Below are 22714 nucleotides of genomic sequence, written 5' to 3' on the forward strand. Positions count from 1 at the left end.
GCACCACCTAAGTGAGGGCAGCTGAAAAGGAGGCAGAGCTATGTTGTTACATTTTGATATAAATTTACCAAGACTTAAGTCCAGTTCACCATTGACTTCATTGCAGGTTTCCCGTTTATGAACCCTTTACAATCAGAGATATTCTAGCATTGTCAAGGTTGGTCATTACCCTGGGTCTGGGCTGAGAGACTCTTGGTCTTGTTCCCCTGATGAACTAGTTTGTAATGGTGATTAGGGGAAGGCCATAAACCAGCATCCACTGCATCTGGTGATAAAAGCAGACAAGCCTGAGCCGAAATTGTCTGCCATACTCAAGCTGGAACATGCAATGAGCGTATTTACAAATACCACAATGATTCAAATATGTAACACAAGACTCTTAACGTGCATGGCTGACCCATGGAGGAATTGATGTAGTCATGGGCCTCATGTAGCTCCAAGCAGGGTTTGAAACCCAAGAAACCAGGAATTTTAGCATCAATGGCAAGAAATAGCAGAAAATATCTTATCTAGCCACCAAATGCAATTAATCTTGCTGTATGGATCAGTTTTTTGTTTGTTTGTTTGTTTGTTTTTTTCTGGGAAATTCCAGCATCCACCTCATACTTACATTAATGATGTCTATACTGTTAGCACCAACATGTTTTAGAAGCACTATAATATTCCTTCCACTGCCGACGTTCCCTGAAAAGAAAGAGAGCTTGCAGAGAAGAGACTAGTCTGCCTAACTGCGAATGTTCAGTACTCTGTGGCAGATTAGAAATGTTCGACACATCCAAGCATGATAATTTGTAAGCTTTAAGCTGCTTAAAATGGTTCCTCAGCCCTAAAAGCCCCACAGATCAGAACAGAGGAAGAGAGAAGAGTTGACTGACAACAGCATCAACCTTGTAAGCAAGCAGCTTCCATCAGTGGCGACAGGCCTACCCGCAAAACTAAGACATTCACAGTTTGAGTTATAGCTGTATTTCATGACATACAAATGTGATTAGAGGACGATAAGCACATGCTACTGAGGTCTTGCTGTAGCATGGGTTTCTAACCCCACAATAACACAGGCTTCACTTTGCAGTGAATTTATAGCCCTGATAGACATACTGACTGGCTGACACCAACAGTATGATTCGACACATCCAAGCATGATAATTTGTAAGCTTTAAGCTGCTTAAAATGGTTCCTCAGCCCTAAAAGCCCCACAGATCAGAACAGAGGAAGAGAGAAGAGTTGACTGACAACAGCATCAACCTTGTAAGCAAGCAGCTTCCATCAGTGGCGACAGGCCTACCCGCAAAACTAAGACATTCACAGTTTGAGTTATAGCTGTATTTCATGACATACAAATGTGATTAGAGGACGATAAGCACATGCTACTGAGGTCTTGCTGTAGCATGGGTTTCTAACCCCACAATAACACAGGCTTCACTTTGCAGTGAATTTATAGCCCTGATAGACATACTGACTGGCTGACACCAACAGTATGATTTGCTAGCTCAGCTAAGCTGACTGTACAAGTGGTAAAACAGGAAAGGAAAATGAAAAACACACTATTTATTCCCTCCAAATGAAATCTGATACAAAATGCAAAATTTTTCGACCTCCTGCTGGGAGAAAATAAATCATCAAGTCAGCATAAACAAGCTCTAAGATGTGGTAGATCCTTGGGACACTTTGCCCAAATCAAACTGGTTTGCATTAAACAGGCCCTTTGTGTGCACAGCTCCGTAAATTGGAGCCTGTAATTACTGGAATTAAAAAGAAAGGTTTAAACTGAAGGCTAAGCTGGATGGGATAATTTGAGAGTCTGTGGTATGCGGCACATATTAGGGCTTTCTAAAAATACACCTTCCCCCACAACCCCACGGATTGGAATGTTCCGAAAGCCTTTGGAGAGCTTGGGAGAATTGTTCTAACTGCATAGACCACTGCACAGCAGGGGTGATGCTTCCCGACTTTGGTATCTGGGGTACAGGACCGAGTTCCTCTCTGGTTTCAGATACACCCGTCAGTCAGTCTTGCACTCATCTCAGAAGAACTTTTACCTTCTACTGCTCCCTCCAAGTTCCCGCTCGCTGGCTGCTTTGTGGCGAGAATGATGTCATGATAGTCACCCATAAGCACTTGCAGATGGGCTGTACAACGATACCCAGGTCAAGACAAAGCTTAGGCTTCTCAAGTTCTGAATTGTTGGTGGAACCTTCAATTTTCAGAGTCAGAGAAAGTGCACAAGAAATCGAGAACAACCCTAATCGCTTTCATTTTTCGTGATCTGTGCACATTATTCCAATTAAAAAAATATCTTTGTAATCTTTCATGAAAATGTAATTGCTTTTTGCGACTTTCCTTTTTTGGCTAACATTAACAAACCCTCTTATTTTGCAACCCCACTCCCCCAAGTCACCTTGAGTTCTGCCCTACATTTTTTGCTAATTTTACTTCCATGAGTTGCAAATGCCTTTCCATGATGATTTTAAGTATCCATATACTGCATGATTACTCTTCCTTCAATTTTCTCTTGCACCACTTTTATATACACAAGTATACACCACCACTCTGTAGGGGACACATTCACTTGATATTTGAGTTCTTGTTCATGCTGAGTAAGCATGTCTCAGGTGCTGGGCTGCACTCAAGCCAGCCTTGAGTCTGAGACTTGGTTCTCTGCTCCAGACAGGATAGAGAGAGGCAGGTCTTCCAGGCAGGACTTTCAAGCTAAGAGGAGGAGCTTCGGACTGGCTACCATCCTTGTCTCAGGGGCCGGTACAATCTGGGGTAATTGAGATTGATTGGATGTTATTTTTCCTCTTGCAAATGTAGTCCATTAGCTTGGCACATGCATAATCAGTTTAGAGCACAGTTAACTGAATGTAATCATGTTCTTCGGTGTCTGCTCGCACAAAATCCACTCCAGATGCCGCTTGGCCGTGGAAAGAGAGGAAGAAAGTGCCGTCGCTATCACATAGGGAATCTTTACCCAAGAAAGGCCTCATAACATTCACCCCCCCACCACCAGCACCAGTGTGCTGGTCTCGCTCCATTAAACACACAAACTATACAGACTGTGTGCTGCACACATTTACACGCTCCCCGTACATGTACAAATACACACACACATGCTCACACATTCAGTCATCTGTTCACTACTGCCCAAAATTTCCTGCAAACAGAACCCCGTAGCATATGTTGATGTGTCTCAGCTATGCTAACAGCGCTTTGACTGCACTCCAAGCGCAGCACAGGATCCAGCGCAAAGCGTCTGGATTTTGGACTCTCTACTTATTTTTCCCTCCAGTGCAATCCAACCAGATCAGCTGGGGCGTGAGGAAGGAAAATGTCTACACTCTGGAGAAAACAAAGAAAAAACACAGTAAAACAAAACAGACAGTAATGCGTGGAAGGGGATTCGCCGTAGCAGCTATACTGAAAGGTATCAATGTGTCTCTCAGGTATCGTTCTACCTTTTACATCAGAATCTAATCAATGATGCAGACCCCCTCCATTAATAATTATGATTTTTATCATGACTTGTCCTCATCAGGGTAACAGACTCCAATCATCAAAAACAAATAGACTGAGAATGCCCTGGCTCCAGCAAGATTGTGTTTGTTTTTTATTATCAAATAAAAGTGCAGAGTAATTTCGAGTTAAAGTCGCAAGGGAGCATTTTACCACTATTGGTACGGCTTGTGGTTATATCTTTCATCTGTGGACAGTGAAGCTCAACCTCTATTCCAGAGAGAGCGCCACACCCAAACTCCATAAGTCCCTCCAGAAATCAGTTAGAGAAGAGACAGAGAGAAATATGATGGGAGGGAGGGGGAAAAGTAGGTCTGAGAGCGCTAGAGAGAGAGGCGCTCGTTTAGATGGAGATACTCTGCTAATTATCATGACTGGCCTGTGATTGTTCAGTAATAGTGCTCAGTGGGGAAAAAAGGTTTGCTGCTGTTCCAGGAAGGGCTGCGCTTTGATTTACCGGTAGTACCATGCTAATAAAGCGCCCATTCCATATCCACAGAGCTGCTACTGAGACATCCTGCCTCTCTCCAGTCAAAGATAAAGTCCATATAACGTATATGAGCCCAGGTTTATAATTATAAGACTCTTTTGGATTTGTATACATCATATTTATATGTTTATATCATAAGATCTCAATGATGTAGATCCATGTCAGCACCAGGTTGTCCATAGGGTGTTGAACTCTGCCTCACAGAAGCCAAACAGAGGCTCTGCTCCCTTTAAGACAAGGGGCGGAGGGCTTTTCCCCAGAAGAGGAGTCGAGTTTTGCTGAGAGAGCTGTCCGTTAGCGTGGGAGGGGTGTTGTGCAGCGTGACATTGGTTTGTAGAGTAGTGGGCGGGTTTAAAGCTGTGTCTGGAAGTCTGCAGAAATTTCAGCTGAAAACTCCTTCAGCCCCCACCTCAGTAAGGCCAGGCGCTGACCCATTGCACAGCTGCAGCTGATGATTACGCATACATATGCCCCTCTAAGTGTCTGTGTGTGCATTCAATGGAGGGACCAGCAGCCAACCAGATACACATGGTAGGCCATGCAGTTTTGAAATGTTGTCCTATATTACAAAAGTTGGGAGAGAGGCACAGGGATATGGAAATGGACTGCAAGAGAGCATATCTCTTTGTGCAGAGGCTGAGGAGCAGATATTATTGTGTTGTAATAGCTGTTTGTTTTGATTTCTCCCCCCTCTCTTTCTTTTTGGGCAGCCAGACAAGAGCAACTAAGCAATGCTCCTGCCACTGCTGAAGGAAGCTGTTGATCCTATTATCTGCTGCCTGATCAGCACAAACAGGGGATTGGAGACTGATGAGGGACTGGGGTGTACACAGGGATCAGAGAGTATGTTACACTACTGTAGGAAGGCGCAAAAGTGTGGTAGTTTGTAAGGAATGTGTAGTCATAGGCAGAAATATAAACAAACCCTAAGTATTAGAAACTTTGGAGGGTATTCAGCTATGGACATAACTGATACCACAAATTGTGTGGTGTGTTAAGTAGGTATTCTATTACTTTTCTAGGTAATCAGACTTCAAGTTTTTGCCTGGTAGACGATAATATAAAAAAACATTAAACAAGATACTTAAGTTATATCTAAAGGACCAGGATAATAGAGCAGCTGATTCAGGAGTGGACTATTTTGACTTGAGCCTTTAAGAAACCCCCCAAAACACACCTAAAATCACTTACACCATGCTAGCACGTTTCTCTCAGTCTTTGAAATTCCCAATGTGATTTGAAACCATAATCCTACCTTCACCTTATATTTAGGACTCGATCCATCTGCGTTTCTATCTGTGTCTCACTCGTCCCTTTTGCACGTCTTTCTCCACACTTTGTCTCCTTAAAATTAATAAACAAAGCAAATACCCATCATGCACAAAACAAACCAGCATGGGTCACAAGCTGGTGGGTGGTCCTTCTCCGCTGCTCTCTTCTTAAGTTTAAATAGCTTTAATCCAACCAGCCTGGAAAACTAAACAGTTCTCCAGCCAAATCTTCTTTCTTCTCCCTTGTTTTCTCTTGATGTTTGCAACCTTTCCTTCTATAATTCTCTTTTTAGTACGCTGAATATCTGTGTCTTATAAAAAACCTCATAAAGGGTAATGAGTGGAAGTTATAAAGATATAAAAAAAAAGTTCTTCAAAGGTAGACATCATCACACTGACTAGCTGATCTTTTTTTTTTTAATTGATGAGTTATCTGGAGTGCAATTACACTGCCATGCATTTTACGTGCAGGACTGACCTGACTCCTTTTTATGTAGTTATTTGACATTTAGTAGATGCTTTGAAGCAATTTAAAAGTTCACTTACTACAGGCACAATCCCCCTGGAGTTAAGTGGCTTGCTCAAGGGCACAATGTTGGTACGTCTCAGCATTTCTTGCGTTCATGGATTACACCCCGGGTTTGAACCTCTTGACTTTTACGTTCCCGGCCCAGATTTTTAACAACTTCGTCTTTTTATAACATGCCTTAATCAATGTTTTATCTTAGTAGTGCCAGCCGCAGTCTTGTAAAAGATGTTATAGTTGTATAATTTATATTGCAATCTCAACCCACACCCCTCCAATCAGAAGCTCCACAACTATTACTATCCACTAAAATATATATATATACAGTATATATAAATTTTTGTACATTTACATGTGTTTGTTAGTCAAATTAGTTCAAACAAAGCCTTGAATCATGGCGTAGCCCTGTATGGGTAAAGCCGGGCCTTCTCACAGAACGTGACAATGGTACCAAGGCAGGTACATTTTCTTTGAGGCAGACACTAGTTGAGCCTTAAGAAGAAAGAAAGAGTGTTTGGGAGAAAGACAGTGGGTGGTAAAGAGAGCAATAGACAGGCTTACTGGTTCACCAGCATCAATACATCAGTGACTTAGCAACCAGATTAATGGCCTGTGAGTGGCCCAGGCCACAAGGCTGCTCTCGGCGCTTAGTGGAAGGCAGAGCGCTGGAAAACACACCGTGTTTAGCTTCGGGCTGCTGAAGAGAACCTTGGGACAAATAAATATACGCATGAAATGAGGCTTTGGACCTTACTGTTTTTCACTCACCCCTCATCACAGATAATGTCTCTCTTCTGAATATTCACAATGAAGTTCTGCTGAAATTAGGAAATCCACATACTTCTTGTGCTGGACACCCAGGAGTAATTACATGTGTGTGTGATCAAGGTCGACTCCACAGCAAGCTAGTTAAGTCCTGGACTAGACCTTTCGTTGTGGAATGGCTGAATGCTGGGATACTTATTTAGACCCTGCTGACCCAGACTGGTTTATGATCTGTTGATACTGGTTAAAGTTGGTTAATCAGCATGGCTTTGGTACAGGTGGTGGTGGTGCTGTTCAACTGGTTGTGGAAAAGGTTGACCAAGAGAATCTTGCAAGTTGAGCTAGATAATCCTCAACATGGACAATTCTTAGACCTTAGCTGAGATCAGGCTTTGAGTAGGACTAAAACTGCAGCCCGGGGTTGTCAAGGCTGACTTCCCCCAACAGAGATGGACATCCATTGAACGTCTTATGCATGGCCTAATTGCCATGCACTGGAGTCCAAGGTTAGGACTGGGAGCTGTAAATCTATCAGTGTTATGGGGGCAATGTTCTCACCAGATGCAGACTACAGATTTTCATCCCTTTGTAATTAAGCAGTTCAGCCTGAGGTGTCATATGGTTTTTATTGAGGCCCCTCTGGAAAAAAAATCATTTCACACCTTGTTTTCTCATCATGTGCTTTTATGCATGTAAAGAGGGGGAAAACCAAGAGAAACACTTTTTTTTAAAGTGGGAAATGAGGGATAAAGGCTCTACAATAATAAATGAAAATTATGGTTTGTTGCATTAAAAAGCAGAGATGTGAAGTCATCAGGAAGTGACTCAGTTAGTTTAGTATGTTATCCCCAAATGTTTTCTTTCTTTCTTCCTTTCTTTCTTTCTTTCTTTCTTTCCTTCTTTTTTTTCTTTCTCAACCTGTGTTCCAATAAAAAAAGATGTTAGTTGGGTGACAGAGCAGAGAATGAGAGGGCCAGAAACAGAGTGGTGAAGGAGTAGCACTAAATTCTTCAAGGTCAAACATTCACTGCAAGTTTACAGCCCTTACATTCTCTGCTTTCAAACTCTAGTTGCCCATACAGGACACCTAGTGTTTAAGACACAAACATTTACAGATATTTATCCCAGCATTCTCTTTGAGGCTTTCTCTTTATGAAACCCCTCCCACTGATGAGGTGAATTCTGAGGTCAGCCTCTCAGAGGTGCCTTATTTTACTAGCTGCAGCTGCTGACAGTAGGGAAAACATATTTGTTCTGTTGTTAAGTGGTTTCACACATTTGTGTATCATGAAGCATTTTTCAAACAGCACTGCTGATTTATGAAGTGGAGATCTTGGCGTTGTGGGCGCAGAGATGGAACACAGAGACAGCAGAGGAAGTCTTCAACACAGCCGTCACATTCCTCCACCCTCTCCCCACAGGATCAACCAAACTCTCTTTCTTTCTTCATCCCCACAGCATCAACACATTCAATCAGCACCAGGCCTAAAATTAGGCTGCCGCAGACCTGATCGTTCATTTGAACGGGTTATCTCTGTCACTGCGAAGGAATTTACTTAATTTATACTCGTTAGGTTGGAATGGTCTTGTTCGGCTAATTTGAAACAGAAAGCCTGTCTTTGCTACTGAATAAACAAGGTCTCAGTGAGACGTTATATTTTTGCCACTAGAGAAGATTACAAGATCTTGGTATGCAAATGATTATTCAAATTATTGTTATATTAAATTAAGCACTGAGAGGAGAGAGGGAGTGCCATGTTAATGAGTTATATGAAGCAGGCTTTATTAAATATTTGTTGATGTTGCAAAGGGAGCGGCATGTGTGTATTAATTCAGTACTGGCTGGTCCCAGTGGGTTCCTGTACACACACATGCACAAACATACACACGCTCACAGAACTACATTTTTGTTCTGTGTTTAGTCAGAGCAGATTTCTAGTTTTTTTTTTAAATCACCCTCTGTTCACAATTCAGTGTCACATTCAGAGTTATGAGATCCCTAGCTCTTGGGTGACCCCCAACCCTTTTTAATATGGATCTTGTTACCCACATCCCAGTGCATTCTCTATTAGCTGTCGCCTTAGAAATTCTATGAATGGGAGACCCACCTCTCCTCTCCGTTCTTTCAATCAGAAATATAGCTTGTTCTCTGTAATTCTAATCTACCTTCTCTCTGATCGGTTCCTTCATTTCGTTTTATGGCTTGGGGAATCTTTCAAAACTGTAAAAACAGCTGCAGTTTATGGGAAATCAGGTGAATAAAGTATGGTGTATGGGAGTGTTTGCCAACTTATTTCAAATCTCACTATATATTATTCGTCTGGCCCTCATATTCAGTTCATATTTTTTTAAATCACAAAAGCTCAAAAATGTGTCTTATCCTTCCATTTCCATCCATTCTATCTGTTTTCACCAGCTGCTCTTTCATATATTTGAATAACTTTGAATTACTGCGTGAGTGTATGATGATGTTCTGTACTTAGTATTGTTTTCACTTGTGGAATGAAACTTGAAGCAGGTTGTTTTAAATTGTGAAAATTTGAAATCAGTGCTCTCATTGCTCTCTTATTTATTATGAAGTCTAGTGGTTTGTTCAGATGCTAAAGCTTTACCTCTGTGCATGGGTGGAAAGGAATTCCCAGTATTCAACTTGACTTTTAAATGATTTAACATGATGAAGCCATCCCCAAAAAGTCAGGGCTTTATATACAAAAATCAAACGCAATCTGCCATCTCTGATCAGAAGCAACAGCCATCAGAGCGAGGTTATGAAGGCAGAACAGGAAAAGCCATTATCTGCCAATCACAGCATCGATCCACAAGCCAGTCCACCACTACCATCACCACTGCCCCCCTTATACTCACTTGCACTCTCAAACACTCCAGCACACATGCAGTTTTGCATATTTGTGTCCACATTGCATGTTGTCATCAAGCTTAACAAGACATAAATCAGAATTGGTCAGAATGATTTTTTATTTAATAACTGAGTCAGAGCCCAATAATTTGACAGTTGACTATTTCTTAAAAATGTTTAGCTTTATCCATTCTTCGAAAGCATGATTTTCGTTCTCCTCAAATTTAGCTATTCCATCCAAAACAATTCACAACAAAGCCACACATTTCTCAAGGAACTAGACATGTGATACAGCTTTGCATCAAACCAAGATTGTGCAGACCGCAGTTGCACCCTGTCCTCATCAGCACCGGTCTCTGCGTTTTTTGGATCCCAACCTCAGATAAAATAGGAAAACTAATAGATTTGGTGAAGGACAAAAGAAAAAAAAAAGGCGATTGATTTTTTTCCTCCATTTTCAGTAATGCCGTTAGGACGTGTGGTCTTTAGGACAATATTTACCTACTTCCCAGCATAATAGAGATGCTGTATATCAGAGGGTGATCAGGAGCAGAGGTCAGGACTGGGGGGAGCAATTAAAGCCTGTGCATCTGCCAGAGCGGGCCATCCCATTGTGTGCAATGCAGGCGGAAACAGATAGGTGTGCAGGGAGCAAGCAAAAAGGCAATAGTTATTGAGCACCGTCTCGTGTTATTTATTGAGCTTTACTGTAGGTGATTCAGACCTCACCTTGCCTAGACCAAACCCACACTGAACTGTAGAGGATTGTAAAAAAAACTGACCCACCTGTCAACTTTTTGTGTGAGCTTTCCAGATAAGCTCTTCTTTATCTCCTGGATATCAAGATTCCCCCTGCCCTCCCCTGGAGTGCCTTTGACCTGCGCTCCATGACCAGCCAATAAAGCCAGACAGCGTAGTCAATGATAGATGTGGCCTGGGGCCTGTGCTCTCTCACCCCACTGCTGTGGCGTCCTCGTCGACACATGAGCCGGGGGGAAGAGGAGTGGGATGAGGCAGCAAGGAAGAATGGAAGGACAGGGATATAAACCAGACCAGCCATTTTCTCCCGTCCAGCTTATAAATATTTGCATGGCTGATTTATAAACAGGCCATGCTAAGACAAGATCAAAGTTAACTGTATCGGTTATAGAAAAGCCTGGCTTCTCGCAACGCCGCCCTGCACACAACGCTTATACCTATTAGAGCTCAAGGCCATACATCAACAGATGTATTGGCAGGGTTTCAGATCCGCCTGCTCTCGCTGAAAGGCTAATGGTGCCCCTGATAAGGCTGTATGGGGCTCCGGCCTCAACGCGAGAGACACATGGATTAGTTTAATACCGTGTCTTTCTGCTAATGAAACTGCATAGCCCTGTCGAGCAACCCAGGTTGAGTGGCAGAATGCAGGTGGCGGTCAGGTTTTGAAGTATGCGGTGTGATGTCATGTATAGCCCCATTCGGATGCAGGAGCATGGACACCAGAGACAGTGTGTCCGAGAAGAGGACAGCAGACAGCTGCTCGTGCTTCTCTAGCTAGCCAGCCAGGCGACCTACACAAAGGCCAAGGTGGGGGTAGGTGATTAAGGGTCACTACTAGCATGGGACTGCTAATGCCGAACCACATAGTAAAGCTGTGACATGTAAACATATGTTTGTACAGACGCATGCACGCATACGCACCGCAGTCGTGGTGGACGAGGGGTGTCCAGGCCCGGGCCACTCACACATTAATAAGTGCACAAGCTGGCAGATGCGGTCAGCTTGGGGAGGAGGGCTGTTTGTTGACCCCTGTGGAAGGGTTAGCAAACTCAGTAATGGTAGAGAAAGAGAACCATTCTCCATGGAGATCTCCTTTTGTCGTAAAAATAGCTGAATAAATAGGGAATCCATCACCAGGACAGGGTGGGCCCTGGGTACGAGCGCAGAGAGAGCCGCTGCTAAATAGGCTGTCTAAAGATATCTGTCTGAGTTGAATTCAAAACCGGGGTGACACACAGACTGTAAGCTGGACATATATTGACACGACCCCCCTTATGCAACATTCAAGTTAGCTTAAGTAATTTTAATGTTGCTTTTGTCCAGGACTGAGGGACTGTCTCGTGTTCTGTAACAGTACTGTTCACTGTTTGCTTTCAGCACAACATCATTTTGACAAATTAGCCTCAGTCTCGAAAAACTGGTTTCTAAAAATCTGCTCTCTCAAAAAGCCTAATAGAAATGGCTGAACATCTGTCGGGCGTCATGGTGCACACATTAGAGGATATACAGCTACATTTTTGCCTGCATTCAGCTCCATTAGTACAAAACTGAAATGTTTTTTTTTTTCTGGCCTGGCCTGGCCAGCAGTTGTGCTCTAATCTACAGGTATAGCCACGCTTCGAGCACTGAGAGTTTGTTATGCACCAACTTCAAAGATCTCCCACTGCATCAGAGAGCTGCCGCTGAGCAGGCAGATGCGGCTTTGGTCTGGGAAGGGTTACTGAATTATTACTGATGCTTTGGAGGGTAACTGTCCGACTGCAGGTCTGGGGAATATTAATCATTTATTTGATTGTCCGTATGTGCTGATTAATCAATTTGAGGGAGATCTTCAGGATTAACTACCCTATTATTCCCTTGTAAGAACAGATAAGAGATTAATCAATTTGAGGGAGATCTTCAGGATTAACTACCCTATTATTCCCTTGTAAGAACAGATAAGAGATAAGACTTTAAAATATCATGTACCATTTATCATGTATTTTTAGTCCTCTGCAGATGAAGGCGGGCGAAATAAAAACTGAGGTGAGATTAGACAGAACAGCAACAGAGGGAAAGAGGGGGAGGGAGAAAAAGAGAGAGAAAATGAATCTTTAGATCCATCCAGGACAGAGCACAACAGATTTAACTGCTGTACTTCACAAGAGGTGCAGGATGAGGAGTGAGAACAGCTCATGTACTAGGCTTACATAACCAGACAGAGCCTTACTTTCAAAAAGCAACATGCGAGGAGAATCAGCAAGTGGAGGAACAGCAGGAAGTAGAAAACAATAGCAATCTGCACCTGTAACCACCTGACTGAGAGCAAGGCAGTGAAAGGTGGGGGTTGGCGCCAATGAACCAGTGAACTCGGAAACTGTCATAGGTGAGTGAGTTGCACTTGCTTGTGGCTGTGCATGATCAAACAATGGCATTATTTCTGGGTGCACCACCCATGTTCGAATCCGCCCTATAAATTCTCTATCCGCAGGCTGCCTGATGTGTGATGTCATGTGGTAATGCCTTTGATTTCGACATACCTCCGTTTGTAAATACATGAGCCTCTTAAAGAGCTGTGGTTACTTTTACAAGCATGGAGCTCCCGGCGCTTTGGTGGAGAATGCAGGGGAGGGAGAAGGCGAGAGCGAGAGACACGGAGCCGGGTTAGAAACTGTATACACTCCTCTTGTAGCTCCATTGCCAAGTGCACTTATGCCTCCAGCCGCTCATTGCACATGCAGTGCAAACTGAAGTGACACAGAAACTTGAGCCGGAGGAGGAGTGAGGGCCTCGCTGTTAGCGGCATGCTCAGGCCCAGTTATTCACTTTCTAGCAGTCTCTACCTGTTAACAGTTTGCACACTGCGCTGCTGTCATCCTGCACCTGCAACGCTATTTGCATGCTCAGTGAGTTCAAAATAAAATAATTTGGTGCAAAATCAAAATCATTTGGTGCCAACTAAGGCCATTTTGCCATATTTTAAGGACCTGTGCTCTTCAGTGAGTAACAGCTTCTTATTTTTGCAAGTACCTAAACTGGCTGCAAATCTCATAAGGAGGGCACTCTTCCACAACATTTAATACATTAAAGGAGTCACATTGGTGGCTTAGTGCAATCCTATAACTAACGTTTAATTTGCATTAAGAGCGATACAAAGCTCTTCTGTGCTGACACAGTAGCAGTGCCCGAAATTAAATGCCTCCAAATGGGCAGGCATCATCGCAACCTCTACAATGACACAGGGACTGATGGCGTGACTCGCATGCAGAGGTCCTTCAGTATTTGCACAGCGACACTAAAGCAATGGAACTGCGTCCAATTAGACCTGCACCTTTTTTGGTTTTAGTGATAATGACCGTATCTCAGCTGTAATTATGCTGGACTTGGAATGATGAGGGCTAAGGTTATCGATCCACTATTGATCACTCTGATCAATGAGCACTTTGTTTATTTTTTATGGAAAGTGACGTATTTCTTCTTTACTTTGCAAGCCAATAAGTCGGCGCTGATGACGGGTCCCATAAAGCGTTCTATGTTTTCAGCACCCATGTGTATTCTGCTTAACGAAAGAAGAGTGAGATTATGGGATGGACAGGTGAACTTCTCCCAAAGAGCACACAAGTGCTCAGGCTTCTCTGGCCATAGGCTAGAAGGCCAGGGTTTAAAAAGTACACTGCTTCAGGGGAGTAATATTTTAATTTAATTTAATTTATTTTTAATTTATTTAATTTAATTTAATTTTTTAATGCTACTCATCCTAATAAAATAGACATCTTTTACTTGTGTAAATCTGCATAAATAATTATTATATATATGCATATACATAATATTAATATTTATTCTGTGCAGTCTAGTCTAGAACTGTGCTTTATAGTCTGCAGATTGCACACCATATGTTTTGTTTCTCGCAATATAGAGGCACTGTATTTAGGTTAATGACACTAATTAACAAGTTCATTTGCTCAGATAAAGTGACAAGTACAATACAGCTCCCTGTCCTAGGCATTTGGGTCTTTAAAGCTCTTTATGCAGTTAGTAGAAGTCAAAGAAATTGAGTAAAGGCAAACAACGTGTATCTTTAGAAACAGAGAGAGAGCCACTAGAAATGGATAGGTGCTCAAAGTTTGTGTTACCACTACATTGCCCTCAGACACTCAGCGTATGTGCTATGCAAATAAGCTTCCGAAAGTAGCCACCCCCAGCCTGCCCCCGCTTATTCATTTGCATGTTAAGAAGGTGAGAACTCTTAGGGCTTGTTGCGCCATTGTAGGCCCAACGCAGCTAATAAAAGCCAGGCTCTTTAAGCTGAGCTTAAATATTTACTCTGGCACAGGGCCACGATCAGGCCCTCTCATTACACCAGTCCTGTGGGTGAAGGTGAAGCCGGGCACATGAGAGGGGGGAAGAGTCTGGCAACTCAAACATTTCCTCATCGGAGATCAGTTCAAACACACCACGCCGCCGACTCCAGACTGCCCTTTGTGAATTTTAGAAACGAGAACAAGGAAGAGGGGAGCATTCTTACCGCCTCATAACCTTGCCTGAAGCATCAACCAATTATGTGGTAATGAAATATTCAAGCAGACTAACAAGGAACGCTGGAGGTGAAAGCTAGATAATACAAACCGGAGGAGTTAATACTGTGGGCTGGTCTTTTCATCACTTCTATGGCTTTTTTAGTATAAGAGATTGTTTACTTGGGTTGGATTTGGGTTTTGATAACTTGTGGGTTATTGGTAAGGGTTTGCCCATTATTAACCGAGATGTTGATGATCATCATTCAGGATCCTTCTAGTTTTGCCCTGACTCCTGTGAAGCATTAGGTATGTGGACGAAAAGTTTGATGTTTGTTGTTTTGACTAATCTTGTGTTACACCTGCCTCTATAGATAAACAGAAATGCAGTAATTCAGTTCCTTTTTGACTTGTGCACCCATTTTTCACCCATCTATAGACCGGCCGCTTCTAACAAACTTGTGCCACCACACAGTTTCAGTTAAGTCCAGAGAGTTTTTGTAACAGTGGCTACAATGTTATGTTACACTTACTATATTCAGGAATACAACATCGTGATTTTTTTCTTTGTGAAAGAGACACAGTTATTTCTTTTGCAGGTATGTTTTTTCTTCTTCTCACAAATCATTCTGTTCTTGCTAGATCACCAGAACCAGTTATGTGTTTTCAGCTAATATAACAAATAAGACATCATTGAACGGTCTAAGTACCTCTGAATGTCTCTCGATTGATCGTGTCTGTCTCCTGTCTGCATGCCCCGAGACATACACAAAGTTTTTTCACTGTCCCGTCCTAATAATTAGCAATACCGTCTCTTACCAAAAGGGAGGGTTAGTTATGGGAAGTGTGCTGGAGGTTGTGGGGGTAGGAGGATCCGTACAGGTCCTAAACTGCCCTCCTAAATTTCCAGATGGCACCAGGCGGCCACAGATGTCTAGGGACAGTTGGAACAGCTGTGTGTGTTGCCCCTAGAGCTCCACACAGCTGTCGCCTCCTGCAGGCAGAGTTATTGTACTACAGGACTGGGCTTGTATTCATAAAAACAATGGGAGGCTAAGCTGTTAATTAGCTCTTCATGGTGGAAGGCGACGTCTAGCGATTAATATAGTTTTGCAACTCTTTTCTTTTACCCAACCCTGGATTAAACTTAATTTCCTGCTTGATCTCTCGGTCACTTACTGTAAAATGTGGCTCAGCTCATTGTACAAGTAAAATGTGTTTATTTTGACTTAAATACTCCATTATGTATATATGCTTGCTCTTATTCATGAAGGCCTTTGAGGGCATTGTCACTGCCGTATTATCACCGATCTGGGTATTGATATCTCCACCGCCTTGATTCCTTCTATAGAGTTTCCTTGCTCTCTTCCTTCCTCATCCAGACCAATTCACCCAATGAATTATGTGGACACATTGATCAGCTGATTGAGAACCATTGTTTGGAAATGCAGGGGCATTACTGGAGGAAGGATTACCCTATGCTTGTTTTGCGCCGATGTATGCGAGAGGGTATTATTTAACTGCTTGTCACTACACCCTCCCTCTTACCGCTATTGCTTTTTACTCAAAGACACAAAGAAACATACACAAACGAGCGTACGCATAATCAACACAAGCTAAATGACTGCAGGCATTGATTGCCTTCTTTCTACAATTATGTTCCTATTGTTTACTTTCTAGCTGCTTATTTATTCCAAAGGAATTCAATAATTATTGCTTTATTTACTGTTAAAGTGCACTGGGGTGGTATAAGCTGCTGGAGAGGATTGGTTTTAAGGCCCCCATTTTTCTGTTTTTCACCCTTGTTCTTTCTCAATGCACATGTACAGTAATCCATTCACACCAGTCTAATCTATGACAGAGAACTGAATCACAGATTCAGCACGGCTATTTTTTTACAGAACTTGTTTAAATCACTGTTTCACATCTGGAACATGACTTGTAATCACTTGGTAAAGTTTAGTAAAGATAAATCACAAACAAGATTGCTTTAATATCAATTGTATCTCCTAGACGGATTAAATGGAGATTGACTTTTCTCCTCAGTCAATGTGAGAACAATGTCACAAATTGTGCTCAGATTGGCCAAGATAGCAAAGTCTTTCATTTAAGAGCCAGAGATTTCAATGGAATCTCAATTAAAATCATCAAAGATCTCAATTTCTAATCAAATTCTTCCAAATTATCTGAAGTTTGCTATCTACATTACTTCATTTTAATCCATTATAAAGCTATGCTTTCACATTGTCAACAGTTCTCTCATTTGTGTCTGTGTCTATTTCTCCTTTTTAGGAGAATTATCAGAAACAAAGTTGATTCTTGAATAAAACATTGCACAGAACTCCATTAACTCCTGAGCTATGAAAGAGCAACATCTGAGCAATAAAATGTTCCCCTGGGAAGTGATAGAATGGCTATTCTAGGAGAACTGAGCAAAGCAATACTGAAAACATAGCAGAGAGTGAGAGAGGTGAAGGAAGAGGTAGGTATGCAGTTAAGGGGTGGGTACGTGACATCTCTACAGCCACAGCACAGCGTCTGGGCATGTCGCCGCTCACAGTGGCTAATTTGAACCAGCCGCTGAACTTGGCATCCAGCGCAGCTTCTGTGGTTGCGGATCTGTTACTCCTTCCACTACTGTTGCAAAGTGAGAAACGAGATAAAGAAATAGAGAATTAGAGAAGTGAAGGAGGTAAATCAAAGGACAAACTCATTAACTGTTGCTGCGTACTGTTAAAACACTAACTCTGCTTTTACTACTAACTTTTTTGAAAAATCATAATAGAAATAAGGATTTGTCAAATTTTGCTAACTTTTCGGGGCAGTTTTTCGACCACAGTACAGCTAAGTTAACCCACTCAAATATACACGTACACACACACACATATACAAAGAGTGAGATATGAGAAAGGGTGCAGCTTCCCATCTCATCTCTGCTTGGGTTTTTCTGCCCATTAGGCAAATTCTTTTGTCTCTTCTCAGGATGCAGAGCAGTGATCTCAGTGGCTATTATTTAACCAGTGAGATCATTAGGCCGGTTACAAAGGTGTCAACGCACTTGACTGTACTTGACATCCATCAGGATGACATATGGCTGAATCCAGTTTAGTTAGCTGCCCTTAAGGCACTGGTGTGACCCCATAGCATCATGATATCTATGGATATATAGCCTGACATAAAGTGTGTGGCCAGTGGTTTGTCAAGCATTTTGGCTTAGATTGTGCTTTAGTCCAGTTTCTGTAATTTTTCTGTCTCTGGTATCAGTATCAGACAGTATGCGTCTGCGTGTCAGGTTTTACCTACAATGTGAAGACTAAATGTTTCCACAAGGACAGTAAATTCTAAAATCACCAATATTGTGGGGACCAACCCCCACATTTTCCTATGAGGAAAATGGCTTAATACGTATTTCTTACTGAAAATGCAGAATGGTTTGTGTTGAGGGTTGAGGTAGGTCTAAAAAATAAATTCGCTTAGTATTAAAACAATACAACTGAATGGAAAGTCCCCACCATGATACACCATGAAAAGCAGATGTATGTGTGTGTGTCTGAGCGAGTATGAATGGAAATCACCAGGCCTCGCCACTAAGTGCCGAGAATCATTGGGATAATTACAAAGCAATACACATTCAGACACTCTCTGGATCACTCACAGTGGGAATTCGTCAGCTCAGGGAGAAATTGATAGCTATTTAGCCACTGGATAGTCATCTGTTTTAATGCATTAATTTTGTATTAAGAGCACTGACAAATTTAATAGTAGAAATAGGGGTTGGATCAAAAGGGGGTCTTGCATGTGTGTGTGGCTGTACACGCACCACATGCACATTTGTGTATGGCTTTAGGCCAGAAAAAAAATACTCAAATGCATACGTGAATGCTTGGCCAGTGCATGTCAAGCTTGCAGTCCAGTTTCACATACATAACGTGTAATGAACCACAGTACTCAAGCGAACAATAGTGTTACCTTAAAGAGTCCATGCTATTTAACCGGATATGTTGCTATTCAGGTAGCTTGTGACGATTATGCGACATGGTGACAGTTTAACTTCAAATAAATTGCATGCATTCAAATTGAAAAAGAGAACTGATGATGTTCACTTTTGTCATCAGTGACAATATGTAAAACAATTGTATCATGATGATTATTAAAAAAAACTGATAAATGTGATGAGATGAAGTAAGAAAAAATATAAAAATATAAAAGTAGAATCAAATATTCCAATCTTAGTGAACAATGTCAGAAATCGCTAGTATTAATTTTTATGGAAAATGAATATTTAGTGTTTATCTGAAATTTCTTCTCAATTAAATTTTTGTTTTTGTTGACTAAAATTAGATATCATTTTAGTCCAACAGTAGGTCTGACAAAAAATGATTAAATGTAGCATGATGAAATATTGACAACATTCAAAAGATAAAAACGACTAAAACAAATTTGTGTGTAAAAAAATAGCACTCAAAAGACATTTTTAGCAGCTCATGCAGTAACATTGAGAATCCAACACGGACCTGCGTATGAATAGCTTGCATAGCTAGAAACGTTTGTGTACTTGTGTAGAGTATGTTGTGGAACTTAGAGCCGCTTTACCACGATTCCTCTGTGGGCCTGGGCATTTGTGGAGGTATGCTGAGTGCCTGCCCTGTATTAGGCTCTCTGGCAGTTAAAGTGGCGATAGGTGTGAAAGGTGTGTGTTTTTTCAGCCCACATAAGTGGATGCTTCTGTAGATCCATGCACAGGAGCAGGTAGGTGTTGAAAGTGATAGCTCTGCGTGATGGGAGCGAAGCAGGCAGAGACGCAGTGTTGAGTTGCGGTGGGGTGGAAAAGGTGGGTCACCCTTGCTTTTACTCACCTACACGAATACAGGGGACTGATTCATCGTCCACTCGGGTCGTTATGTGCATGTGCAGAGAGAGTAATCAAAACTCCTGTCCGGTAAAGATGGGACGCACTTGCTGTGCACACGTGCACACTCTCGCTCTTTTTTACACACACACACACACACACTTTCTCCCTCCAACCCACTCAGGTTTCACTCAACTGCACTTCCCCACAGCTCATGTGCTCTCCTGTAAGTCTGCCATTAACTTCCAGCCAATTAAATGAATTTTGAGTAGTAATGTAAGCCATGCTGACTCTGTGGCCTTCTCTGGCTCCGGGGGCCTGTATGCGGCTGTTCTGGGGCCCCTGTGGAGGGGAGACTTCTCAGCACCCTGACCGGCCCCTCCCTGCTCGGTGAACATGACTTTTTCATTAAGCCGCTGAATTCCTGCACTTCAGTTGGAGGTGATTTATCAGCATGGAGCTTCATCTCAGGATCATAGGAAACAGACACGCCACACACCGACGCTCTCTCATGCGTTATTGTGTTTCACGTTCAGACCCAGGGGTGTGTGTGTGTGTGTGCTGGGTGGGAGATTAGGTGTAGAGAGCATCTCAGGGGTCCCTCCTGTGGATGTTTCAGATGGAATCATGTGGAAATATCTGTGTGTTTGAAAGAAAAAACGTAGGTCCTTGGACGGGTCTGTTTGGCCCTCTGGTGTCAGACCTGGAGAGCAATATATGTATCTCTGCTACATGGAAATTATGAATATAAATGACTATTATCTCTTATGGTGTGTTGGAGAGCCTTGAGCCTTCTAATATCCCTTACATAAAGTATTATTGCAATGCCATGTTGGTAAAACCATGTTATTCTTTGAATCACCTTGAAGCACCATGGTGGTTTGGAGTAAATATAGTAATTGTACCAAAACTGTAATGGTGTAGCATATGGCTAACATATTTAGCATCAAGTGTATGTTAGACTGGCTTCAGTTTGGGTAAAGAAGTAATGTGTTGCTCTTCTCTGGGCTGAGCCAGCTAAGGTTCACCCGTGTAAATCCTGCCCTGTTTATGGGCGCTGTAAAACTCCCCACGTTTTTTTCTTTTTAAGATCTTTGAAGCTTAGTTCAGGTGTTGTCTTTTTCGCTGCACTTATTTTCACAAAGACGGCTGAAGTAAAGACATATTTCATGAAGAAAGAAGAAACTGTGCCATCTCGTAGCACACAATGGATTGATTTGGTGTTTTAGGCCAGCAAATCTGTGACAGATCAGTGTACCTGAGCTCTGATACGCTGCATATGTGTTAGGGAGGGTGAGGTGGAGAGGTGCAGCTCAAGCAAAGCCCAAAACATCCAGCAGCACCTACTCAATGACATCATACCCCTACTTCAAACAGGAACGTGAGAGAAGGAGAGCAAGGGAGAGCGTGAGGGGAAAGACAGAGCCTTTTACGATCACCTAATAACTCCATTACATGGAGCTGAGGGGCACAACAAGCAAAAACCCATTCCTGGAAGTCAGTGGCCCTAATGGACATCTTAGGTATACCAGGGTGACATATGATATCAGCGCCACAATTGCCTTAAAAAAAAAGCCTTATAGCAATGTTACCCGAAAATTAAATATTACCAGAGAAGGAGAACATTTCAGGGAACATAATATTTTGTTCCTCTCTCACTGTTGTCAACACCTGATGTGGCCTTAATTGGGTTAAAAATCTAATGTTACTCTGGCTTTGTGCATCCGGAAGCCGATGGAAACACATCTCATCTCTGCGCTGCAGGGCAAAGCCAACTCAGCCACGTCTTAGTGAATCAATTTGTTTTCCCCGACCTTTGTCAGGGTTTGGGGGTGGTCGGTGCAGGAGATTAAGAGCTTCTCCAGAAGAGAGAAAATACATGTTTCGCCAGGCAAAAAAGCAGAGAGATATTTTTACAGTTTTGCATCATCTCCTTCATGGTGCAATTTAGTTGCTTTTTCATGACTCACGTAACAAAAGAAAGATAAACAATGAATACAAGGTAAAGAGACCTAGGAAAGATACTGCTATTTAATCACATTATCATAGTTGGCCTTTTATGTATAGTCTTACAGTGGAGAGAGGAAAGGAAATGATGAGCAGAAGTGATTGGTTAGGAGACATTTTTTTAAAACTCACATTGCCCCTTAAAGGCAGAGTAAGTGATTTCTGGTAGCCAATGTTGATATTTGAAATCACCAAAACAAACACGCCCCTAAATTTCAAATGGTTTTCAACGGTCGTTTGACCTCTTTCTCGCGTCCAGTGTAGGCAGACTTTAGTTGTTGTAGACACGGTGTTACTCACCTATTGAGAAGAAACAAAGCAACCTTGGCGTCCGATCGTAGGCCTCCGCTCCTTGAGTTCTCTCCCGCGCTGGAAAGCTGATCCGATATTTACACGGGTCCTACTTCTTGCCTTATCGTTCCGCAGACGTTTTCCTCTTTTGTTTTTTATCCGCCATCTCTATCTTTCTGTCGCTCGGCTCGGCTAATGTCCGTCCCATGCACTGAAAGCTCTCTCCTCCACATCACGAGTAGACACGCCCCTTATTGCTGATTGGCTACAAGTTTGTTTTGCTATTCGGCCCGAATCAGTTTTCTAAAGTGTTTTTGAAAAATCACATACCCTGCCTTTAAAGCACCACAGCACAAATGCGATGAAGCACTTGTGCTAACTGCTGGCCATAGCTCCAACCATCTTCTGTGTTTTGATCATTAAAGTTACCAATGGCCTTCATGCACCTTTGTCATATAATTTCAAAGATGTATCGTGCCATTCTTGAACACAGAACAAGGAAAGGAGTGTGGACAGTAAGTGTGTGTATTGTCTGACATATATAAATTGCTATAAATCTCTCACTCCACATAAACAAACATAATTCACCAAAGAGATGATGGCCATGAAGAATGAATAAGGGGAAAATTGCCATTGATTAACACTGGCAGTATTCACAAAAGTTGTTTTTATGAAGCTTAAAACAATCATGACTTGAAAGAAGACATAAATCAAGGTTAGTAAAGATGTATTGGTAAGTGCTTTCAACATACGTGTACAGGTGATAACTAGGGACTAGCAGTCAGATCTATAGACCTGCAATGCCTGTATTGTGTTGGTCTTGTCTCATTGATTAGATGTGGTGTGCTCAATGAACAGAGACTGAGCTTGGGATTGTTGTGTTACCGTTGGGT

The 22714-nt window shown here is 42.2% G+C and overlaps 1 protein-coding gene across 4 annotated transcripts in view; it reads left to right on the forward strand.

The window, feature by feature from the left end:
• LOC107715462 (zinc finger homeobox protein 3-like) overlaps positions 1–22714 on the forward strand; it is a 349927-nt gene that overhangs the window by 259409 nt on the left and 67804 nt on the right. The window lies entirely within an intron of this gene.

The sequence above is a fragment of the Sinocyclocheilus rhinocerous genome, unplaced genomic scaffold, assembly GCF_001515625.1.
Source record: "Sinocyclocheilus rhinocerous isolate Xijiao unplaced genomic scaffold, SAMN03320098_v1.1 scaffold539, whole genome shotgun sequence".
NCBI classification, from domain to species: domain Eukaryota; kingdom Metazoa; phylum Chordata; class Actinopteri; order Cypriniformes; family Cyprinidae; genus Sinocyclocheilus; species Sinocyclocheilus rhinocerous.